Genomic DNA, 11,466 nt, shown 5'->3' on the forward strand with positions numbered 1-11,466 from the left:
TGGTGTCAGCGGGGACGGGGCGTGCGGGCTGCATTCCTGACCCCCTCCCCAAGTCAAAAGCTGGGGAAGAGGGTCCTGGTACGCTCAGTCCATCAGGGCTAGGCGGAAACCCGGGACCCCTCAAACATCCCCGCCTCCGGAACGCCTCCCGGAGAGCATCCCAAGACCAGGCTGGTCTCCCGGGGAGACAATCTCGGGCTTTCGCGCTCCTTCCCACTCAAGGCTTGGTCGTTGCAGATGTGTTTGTGGGATTCTTTAACGTCCCTCATCCCACTCCGCACAACTTAGTGCCCAGGTGGCAGGGACCAGATTTGTCTTGTTCAGTCTCCAGCGGGTGCCTCTCTCCCCACTGCCCACACTACCCTCAGGGTCTTCAGAGTGTTTGCCTGAATCAAAGCAGGAACCTTGGAACAGAAAGAGGGGATACATGGAAGGAAGGTCTCCCCATTCTCCCTCATTCATTCATTCATTCATTCAATAAACAGTCCTCTGCTCTCCTACATGGAGTTCCCAGGCTGGTGGAGAGACCCCAACACTCTGAGCCTTGGGTAGGGACAGAGTTGGGACAGAGGAAGAACTGAGTGAGGCTGTGAGGTGGACCACTTTCATTTCACAAGGCTAAGCATTTATTCGACAAACTTTTACCAAAGTTCTCCCCCTCCATTCCCACCAACTTCCCTATACCTTGCCTGAAAATTGAGGCTGGCATAGAAAACCTGCCTGCCAGGAAAAACCCAGGGCACGATGGCTCAGAGAACAGGCAAGAAAAACAGAGTTGACTCAGCAGGGCTCCGAGCCAGCTCAGCCTCTGGAATCCAAAACTGTGTGCCCCATACACTTGGCTGGGCCAGATGCCAGGATAGCAGATCCCGGCAGCAGTGACAGGCAGGTGGGAAGGGCACAGAGGAAAACCTTGGCAAGGAATAGATCCAGATAGCCACCATCTGCCCTGGCAGCCGGCCTGTCCAGCCCCCAGCCCCTGGCCTCCTTCTGAGTGGGGGACATAGCTATCCAAGAGTGAGCTTTCCTCCTCCCTGGCTTCTTGCACTGAGAAAAATGATCAATTACCTTCCCAACCTGAAGCCCTCTTTCTGATCCACTTTGAAGGGGCTTCTACCTCTGTGCTGTGTTTCAGAGGGCACAAAGTACACCCAAGCCTCTTAGAGGCACCTGCAGTGAGTAGGCTACAAAAGAATTTGTCCAGGGACCCAGAGCTGGCCCTGAATTATATCTTTAAAAACTTCTCTGTGGAATATACTTCTGACCCAGCAATAACATATCACCGTGATCAATTGTTTCTTTGGTACCTGCTGTGTGCTGGTTACTATGCTGGGTCCATAATGGTGGGCAAGATGCCCCCTCCACCCAATGTAGGCTACTCTTGGTGAAGTAAATGGCATTAGAAAGGTGACATGCGGGCTGGAGTCTCTCATCAGAAAGAGAAGCAGTAAAATTGACTTTTTTTTTTTGCCTGTCTGTGGGCAGCTGAAAGGAAATCCCTGCCTTTGGGAAATTTCAGTCTGGAGCAGGACACAGTCTCATGAACAGTGTCTTTCCATCTGTATCTCTAGGACCTAGATTACTGGGGACCCCTCAGTCCCTCTCTACTAGTCTTCGATCATTGGGGCTTCTGGTGGGTTGTATGGGAGGAGCTGATCTGTCATTGGAGGGGCTGTGTATAAAAAAGTAGCAGCAGAGACTTCCCTGGTGGTGCAGTGGTTAAGACTCCATGCTCCCAGTGCAGGGGACCCGGGTTTGATCCCTGGTCCGGGAACTAGATCCCACATGCATGCCGCAACTAGGAGTTTGCGTGCCATAACTAAGGAGCCACGTGCCACAACTAAGATCTGACACAACCAAATAAATAAATAAATAAATAATGAAGTGTACAACTCAAGTAAAAACAAAAAGTTGTGCACTTGTTATATGCCAGGAATTGTTCTAAAGTGATTATATATTCCCTTAATCCCAATAACAACTGCAAATGAAGCAGATACTGTTATTCTATCTTATAAATGAGGATGCAGTGAAAGACAGGTTAAGTACTTGTCCAAGTTCTCACAGTTATCTAGAAAGAGCTAGGATTTGAAACCAGGCTGCCTGACTCACAGCTCTGCTCTTAGCAGCCATGCTACCTTTATTGGTAATAGCGCAGTGATCCTTGCTTCCTGATATTTACACTCTTGTGTTGTTCCTCTCCATCATATAACCAAGAGGATGTTGTTGCAATGACAATGTGTGTGACTTCTGAGGTTAGGTCATAAAAAACATGTGTCTTCCTTCTTGTTCTTTTTTTTTTTTTTTTTTTTTTTTTTTCCCCCCACACTCACAGGCCCAGCCGCTCCGCGGCATGTGGGATCCTCCCGGACCGGGGCACGAACCCGAGTCCCCTGCATCGCAGGCGGACTCTCAACCACTGCGCCACCAGGGAAGCCCTTCCTTCTTGTTCTTGATTAGCTCACTTGCTCTGGGAGAAGCCAGCCACCATACTGTGAGGACACTCAAGCAGCCCTTTGGAGAGATCGGCAGGGTGAGGAACTGAGGCCTCCACCCAACAACCAGCATCAGCTTGTCTGCCACGCAAGGGAGCTATCTTGGAAGCAGATCCTCCAGCCCCAGTCAAGCTTTCAGATGATGTAGCCTCACTTGGCATCTGTTAGCAACCTCATGAGACTCCAAGCCAGAACCACCCAGCTAAGCTGCTCCCAAACTCCTGACCCACAGAAAACTATGAAATAATAAATGTGTCTTGTTGTTTTAAGCCACTCATTATGCAGCTAATACAGTAGCCAACATTTAAGTAGTGCCCACCCTGCACTTGGCATTATTTTATGTATTTTACATATATTCATTCACTTAATATATCCTGTAAGGTCTCTATTTTAAAGAAGGGGAAACAGAGGTACACAGAGATCACATAGTCTGAGAGAGGAGGTGTGGGGGGAATAAAGTTTTCCAGGAAGACTAGGATTATTATTGAGCTTAAACCTGCTCCAACCGTGTTTATTTTGAGTTCTGCCAGTAGCGGACATGGAGTGCAACTAATGCTGCTCCCATGAGTTGTAATCCTGTCTCCTGCTCAAATTTGCACAGAAGCCAAGCCCCCTCTGCCAGCTCTGCTCTCCCCTGCACCCCATCCCTCACCCTTTTTTTTTTTTTTTTGGCTCAGCCGGGTCTTCGTTGCTGCACATGGGATCTTCTTAGTTGCAGCATGCAGACTTCTTAGTTGCGGCATGCATGCAGGCTCTAGTTCCCCGACCAGGGATTGAACCCAGGTCCTCTGCATTGGCAGCATGGAGTCTTACCCACTGGACCACCAGGGAAGTCCCCCTCACCCATGTTTTAGGCACAGATCCTGCATGATCCTATGCTGGACCCCACAGGCCAAACTCCACCTGAAGATATGCTTGGTTTGTTCTGCCCAGAATTTTGAGTATCAGGAGATTTCTAATGAAAATCCAGAATTTCTGCTTCTCTTGCAAAATTGGAAGGTCCAACAGGAGTGGTCTGCAGTCCTGCTTTTTTGCAACGGTCCAAAGCTGAAGGGGAGCTGCCGTCTTTGGCCAAGGGAAGCCCTCCCGCCCCATCACTGCTGTGCGACACAGGCCATTCCATGTTCTGTTTTTCTGCAGATCCTTTAAGCCTCTGATCATTGCCTTTGGGCTGATGTTTTTCTGTTGCCAGTGCCAGCCTCAGACCAGGGCAAGAGGGACCTCTATTATGGCACTCCACTTTGGAGGGTGAATGCCTCCACCAGGCAAGGAGTTGTGGGAGCAATGGGTATATTTACTGGAGCCCATAGACTTCCTTTTAGACCATTGAGTTTCCATTTGGGCTGGTGGAAAAGTTCTAGAACTAGGTAGAAGTTGTACAACATTGTATGTGTACTTAATGCCACTGAATTGTATACATTAAAATGGTTAAACTTTTTCTATTATGTATGTTTTACCACAATTTAAAAACTCTAATCTAAAAAAAAAAACAAATCTTATTAAAACAAAAAAGTAATAAATTTGAATCTGGCCTTTCATATTGTTTTGAAGGTATATTTTAAAAACTGGGAGGATAGAACATATTTATTATTTAACAGCATTAATGTATCCGTTTTCTTTTTTTTTTTTTTAGAAATCAGGAGCATTTTTTTTTTTAAGCTGTGGTTTTTCTTTTTTTTTTTTTGAAGATGTTGGGGGTAGGAGTTTATTAATTAATTTATTTATTTTGGCTGTGTTGGGTTTTCGTTTCTGTGCGAGGGCTTTCTCTAGTTGTGGCAAGAGGGGGCCACTCTTCATCGCGGTGCGCGGGCCTCTCACTGTCGCGGCCTCTCACGTTACAGAGCACAGGCTCCAGACGCGCAGGCTCAGTAGTTGTGGCTCACGGGCCTAGCTGCTCCGCGGCATGTGGGATCCTCCTAGACCAGGGCTCGAATCCGTGTCCCCTGCATTAGCAGGCAGATTCTCAACCACTGCACCACCATGGCAGCCCAATCAGTTTTCTTTTGCTGTGTAACAAACATTCCCCAAACTTAGTGACTCAAAACCACATCCAGTGGACTCAGCTGAGCAGTTCTTTTCCCTGGTGATCCTCCCTCACATAAAGGAAGAGAGGCATATATATATTACACACAAATATATATATATATATATATATTCCATATATATTTCTCTTCTCTGTCTCTCTCTGTCTCTCTCTATATATATGTATGCAAGATTTAATTATAAGGTAGTACCTAGTTCAGTGTATAACATTCTCAGGATTTGTAACACTTACATGAACAGACAGAAAAAATATTTTCTACTTATTATGTGTAAAGATGAGTTGCTATTTTTCTGATGCCCATTCTGATACAACTACTTTTCATGTCAAATATTTACTGTGCCCAAATCTATTCAATTAAAATCATTACTCTGTGAAATAAATAAAACAGAGATGATTCTTGTACAAAAGAGAGAGGAGTAGGGCTTCCCTGGTGGCGCAGTGGTTGAGAGTCCGCCTGCCGATGCGGGGGACGCGGGTTCGCGCCCCGGTCCGGGAAGATCCCACATGCCGCGGAGCGGCTGGGCCCGTGAGCCATGGCCGCTGAGCCTGCGCGTCCGGAGCCTGTGCTCCGCAACGGGAGAGGCCACAACAGTGAGAGGCCCGCGTACCGAAAAAAAAAAAGAGAGGAGGAGAGAGAGAGAGAGAAACATTTATATGCAGAGAGACACATGTATATACATATAATATGCACACACACGCCTATTATACACATGCACATATATAATGCACACACATACATGTATATATAAAATACACATAGATAAAAAGATAATCACACACACTTTTTTGTGTGTGAATGATTTGAGGGTATGCTGCAGACATGATTAGTGCTTTTACTAAGAACAAGGCCTTTCACTTACGTAACTGCAGCGCAGATAGCAACTTGAGGAAGTTTGAGCCTGACATATTGCTGTTATCTAATCTTCAGTCCAGATTCCAGTTTCATCATGTCCTTTACAGCTGTTTTTCCCCCCTCTGGGTCCCATCCAGGATCACATGGTGCATTTACTTGTTGTGTCTCCTTAGTCCTCCATAATCTGGACCAGTTCCTCAATCCTTCTTTGTCCTTCACGACATTGACTTTTTAAAAATTGTTGATTTACAATGTTGCGTTAGTTTCAGGTGTACAACAAAGTGAATCAGTTATACATATACGTATATCCACTCTTTTTTAGATTCTTTTCCCATATAGGTCATTACAGAGTACTGAGTAGAGTTCCCTGTGCTATACAGTAGGTTCTTACTAGTTATCTATTTTATATATAGTAGTGTGTATATGTCAATCCCAATCTCCCAATTTATCCCTCTTCCATTCCCCCTTGGTAACCATAAGTTTGTTTTCCACATCTGTGACTCTATTTCTGTTTTGTAAATAAGTTCATTTGTACCTTTTTTTCTTTTTTTTGGCCACACCTTGCGACATGCGTTACTTCCCCGACCAGGGATCGAACCCATGGCCCTTGCAGTGGAATGTGGGGTCTTAACACAGAACCACTAGGAAAGCCCTGTACCATTTTTTTTGACATTGACTTTTTTGAAATGCACACACTAGTTATTGGTGGAATGTTCCTCACTTTGCCTTTGTCTGATGCTTCCTCCTGATTACTATGCATTTTTCGGCAGTGATATTGTGACCTCCGGGCATAGTACCAGGGGGCAAATCTGTTTGCCCATATTAGCACCGTTAATTGTGATTTTTAAAAATTTATTCTTGGGACTTCCCTGGTGGTTCAGTGGTTAAGAATCCTCCTGAGAATGCAGGGGACACGGGTTCGATCCCTGGTCCGAGAAGATCCCACATGCCACAGAGCAACTAAGCCCGAGTGCCACAACAACTGAGCCCACGTGCTGCAACTACTGAAGCCCGCGGGCCTAGAGCCCGTGTTCTGCAACAAGAGAAGCCACTGCAGTGAGAAGCCCTCGCACCACAATGAAGAGTAGCCCCCACTTGCCACAACTAGAGGAAGCCCGCACTCAGCAACGAACACCCAACGCAGGAAGAAAAAAAATTCTTTCATTGAGACATCATTGACATATAATATTATATTAGTTTCAGATGTACAACATAATGATTCGATATTATATACATTGCCAAATGATCGCCACAATAAGTCTAGTTAACATCCATCATCATACAGATTTACAAAATTTCTTTCCTTGGGAATTCCCTGGTGGTCCAGTGGTTAGGATTCTGTGGTTTCACTGCTGAGGGCCTGGTCACAGAATTAAGACCCTGCAAGCTACACGGAGCGGCCAAAAAATAAAAATTATTGTCTTATGATGACAGCTTTTAAGATTTACCCTTAGCCACTTTTGAATATATAATAGTGTTATTAATTATAGTTGCCATGCTGTATGTTACAACCCCAGGACTTCCTTATTTTATAACTGGAAGTTTGTATCTTTTGACCTAATTTTGATTATTTTAAGCATTTTTATTTTTTACATTTATTTTGTTGAAGTATAGTTAACTTACAATGTTAATTTCTGCTGTACAGCAAAGTGATGCAGTTATATGTATATATACATTCTTTTTCATATTCTTTTCCATTATGGTTTATCACAGGATATTGAACATAGTTCCTTGTGCTATACAGTAGGACCTTGTGTTTTTTTCTGTTTGTTTGTTTGTTTTGCGGTACGCGGGCCTCTCACTGTTGTGGCCTCTCCCGTTGGGGAGCACAGGCTCTGGACGCGCAGGCTCAGCGGCCATGGCTCACGGGCACAGCCGCTCCGCGGCACGTGGGATCTTCCCGGACCAGGGCACGAACCCGTGTCCCCTGCATCGGCAGGCGGACTCTCAACCACTGCGCCACCAGGGAAGCCCAGGACCTTGTTTTTTATCCTTCCTATATATAATAGTTTGCATCTGCTAATCCCAAACTCCCAGTCCTTCCCTGTCCCACCCCTCCTCCCCCTTGGCAACCACAAGTCCGTTCTCTATGTCTGTTTAACCACTTAACTTTAAAATTGGATGATCAGCGCTGTAATGGGGAAGCACAGGGGCCTAGAAGAGGTCAGAGAAGGGACCTATCCCAGCAGGTAAGGCTTTTTGGGCAGGGGCCCTGGGGCTGAGGAACAGTAAGATTATCCAGATGAAAAGGATATGGAATGGGTGACCCAGATTGGGGAAGCGCATGAATAATGCATTGTAGCGTGGGATACGTGACTGATTCTTCCCAGACGAGCCCAGAGGGACATTGTATGTGGGCATCCCAAAACAAGGCTGCTGGCCCCCCGCCAGGAGTGGCCCCCGCCACCCCTGGCAACTGCCCATGCCCTTTCCTGTCAGCCTTTAGTCACATCAGGTCATCAGGAGAGGTCAGTTTTAGGGCAGGAGCCTCAGAATCTCAGAGCAGAAAGAATGACTCAGATTCTGGGCTGGGGCTCCAGAAAGGAATGGAGTGGCCTCTGCCCAAGACACTCTCCCCATCGCCACCCGTCTCCCAGAGTCCTCCCAGCCTGGGAGCTTGCGTGTGTGTGAACCTGCCGCCTTTGGACACCAGGGCAAACGGCCCTGAACTCGCTCAGGTAAGAATACTAGTTATAACAGTGCATATTAATTTAGCTCTCCCCTTTACCCCATTAGGCACGTGCATAATCTACGTTTTGTCACCCTTTAATCAGCCCTGAAAACGAAAGCATTCCTTTCCCTTTTGGACTGACGGGAAAACTGTGATGTTCTGAGATGTTCACATACTTGGCCAAAGACAGACAGCTTAGAAAGGCCAAGATTTCAACCTAGTTCTCTCTAGTTCCAAACTAATGAATCTTTTTTTTTTTTTTTTTTAATCCTGTCTGCTTTTGTAAGTTACAATTTTGAATGGGGAAGGCATGTGCATTGTGCCAAACCCCAAAACTCTAAAAATCATAGCTGGAGGACTTCCCTGGTGGTCCAGTGGCTAAGACTCCCAATGCAGGGGCCTGGGCTCACTCCCTGGTCAGGGAACTAGATCCCACATGCCGCAACTAAGAGTTCGTATGCTGCAACTAAAGATCCCGCGTGCGGCAACGAAGACCTGGCTCAGCCAAACAAACAAATAAATTTTTTTTTTTAAAAAGAGAATATTAATTTTAAAAATAAATAAAATAAAAACCATAGCTGGAGAAGTCCCCCTTTTCCTAATTGTGTGCCCACCTAAAACTTTGTTTGAGAATGTTTATCCAGGTTTATTCATAATCACTTTTGAAGTGTTTTTGTATGTCTAAACATTTTCCTTTTCAAAATTGTTATGGACTGAATGTCTGTGTTCCCCTAAAATTCATTATGTGGAAACCCTAATCCCCAGGTGTGATGGTCTTTGGAGGTGGAGCCTTTGGGAGATGATTAGGTCATGAGGACGGGACTCCCATGATAGGATTGGTGCCCTTAGAAAAAGAGACAGAAGAGAGCTTTCTCTCTCTCTCCACCATATGAGAATACAGCGAGAAGGTGGCCATCTGCAAGCCAGGAAGAGAGTTCTCCCCAGGAACCGAATATACCAGCACCTTGATTTTGGACTTCCCAGCCTCCGGAAGTGTGAGAAATAAATTTCTGTGTTTAAGCCACCCAGCCTGTGGCATTTTGTTATAGCAGCCCAAGAGGACTAAGACAAAAATGGTGGGGAGGGGCTTCCCTGGTGGCGCAGTGGTTGAGAGTCCGCCTGCCGAGGCAGGGGACATGGGTTCGTGTCCCGGTCCGGGAGGATCCCACATGCCGCGGAGCGGTTGGGCTCGTGAGCTATGGCCGCTGAGCCTGCGCGTCCGGAGCCTGTGCTCTGCAGCGGGTGAGGCCACAACAGTGAAAGGCCCGCGTACCGCAAAAAAAAAAAAAAAAATGGTGGGGAAAGCATCTTGGCAGTATATTGTAGTGTAATTGACATACCATAATCTGTACCTATTTCAGGTGCACAATCTAATCAACTCTGACCTATGTAAACACCTGTGAATCTGTCGCCATAATCAAGGTAATGGAAATCTCTATCACACCCGGAAGCTTCCTTGTACCTCTTAAGAACCTCTCCCACTGGCTCCTCCCACCTTCCCCAGGTAACCATGACCTGCTTTCTGTCACTACAAGTAAGTTTGCATTTCCTAGAATTTTATATAAATGGAATCACATAGAGTACATAGAATGTACTCCTTTCTTGCCTGCTTTTTTTTTTACTTAAGACAATTATTTTGAGATTCATCTCTGTTGGAATGTGTATCAGTAGTATATTTATTTTTAACGTTGATACGGATAAACCACAGTTTCCGTATACATTCATCTGTTGAAGGACATTGGGGTTGTTCCAGTCTTTGTTTATTAAAAATAAAGCTGTTAAAAAAATAAATAAATAAAAATAAAGCTGTTATGGACATTCACATACACTTTTTTTTTCAATTTTTTAAAATTGAAGTATAGTTGATTCACAATGTTGTGTTAATTTCTGCTGTACCGCAAAGTGATTCTGCTATACATATATATACATTCTTTTTTATGTTCTTTTCCATTGTGGTTTCTCATAGAATATTGAATATAGTTCCCTGTGCTATGCAATAGGACCTTGTTGCTTATCCATCCTATATATAATAGTTTGCATCTGTTCATCCCAAACTCCCAATCCCTCTCTCCCCCATCCCCCCTCCCTCTTGGCAACCACAGGTCTGTTCTCTGTGTCTGTGAGTCTGTTTCTATTTCATAGATAAGTATATTTGTGCCATATTTTAGATTTCACATGTAAGTGATATCATATGGTATTTGTCTTTCTCTTTCTGACTTACTTCACTTTGTGTGATAATCTCTAGTTGCATCCAATGTCACATACAAGTTTTTGATAGGAGAGTGCTTTCATTTCTCTTGGAGGAAATTTTTAAAAATAAATTTATTTATTTATTTTTGCCTGCGTTGGGCCTTCGTTGTTGTGCGCAACTTTCTCTAGTTGCGGCGAGCAGGGGCTACTCTTCATTGCGGTGCGCAGGCTTCTCATTGCGGTGGCTTCTCTTGTTGCAGAGCATGGGTTCTAGGTGCGCAGGCTTCAGTAGTTGTGGCATGCAGGCTCAGTAGTTGTGGCACACAGGATTAGTTGCTCCGTGGTACATGGGATTGTCCCCGACCAGGGCTCAAACCCATGTCCCCTACATTAGCAGGTGGATTCTTAACCACTGCTCCACCAGGGAAGTCCAGAAAATTTTTTTAATTAAAAATTTTAATTTCAATCTCCCTAACACTCTTGTCCCCTATCTGTCCAGTTCCCCTCACTCATACCCAAAATCACTGTCAATAGTTTCTCCTCTGTCATTCTTGCATTTATTTATACAGATATAAGCAATTTTCCCCACTATCTTTACACAGAAGATAGCATGTCACATGCACTGTTTTGTATCTTTTTTCACTTGACATAAATCTCAGAGCTCTTATCAGCCCATAGAAGGTTCCTCATTTTTTATATAGTAGCTGAATAGTATTCCATTTATGTTTGTACTATATTTAACCAGGTCCCTATTAAGGACCTGCGTTGTCCCTAATCTTTTGCTATTACAAACCATACACTAATGAATAACCTTGCAGACTGTCATTTTGTACCTGTGCAATTATACCTGGAGAAAGAGTTTCCCAAAGTGGAATTACTAGGTCAAAAGGGATATATATTCGTAATTTTGATGAATTTTACCAAATTGCCCTCCATGGAGTTGGGCCAGTATACACTGGCACCAACAATGAGAGACCACTTATGAGAGCACCTATTTTCTCTCAGCGTTGTCAATAAATTACCTTATTAAACTTTGGAGTTTTGCCACTCTGATACATGGAAAACGGCACCTCACATAGTTTAAATTTTCATCTGTCTTAGTATGAGATGACCTTTTCAGATGCTTAATAGCCATTTGTATTTCCTTTGCCCTATTAAAAAATTCTTGTGTTGTTCTTTCTGTTATTGATTTCTACTAGGCAGATTAAGTCTTTGT

This window comes from Neophocaena asiaeorientalis, unplaced genomic scaffold, assembly GCF_003031525.2.
Source record: "Neophocaena asiaeorientalis asiaeorientalis breed wild unplaced genomic scaffold, Neophocaena_asiaeorientalis_V1.1 scaffold357, whole genome shotgun sequence".
NCBI classification, from domain to species: domain Eukaryota; kingdom Metazoa; phylum Chordata; class Mammalia; order Artiodactyla; family Phocoenidae; genus Neophocaena; species Neophocaena asiaeorientalis.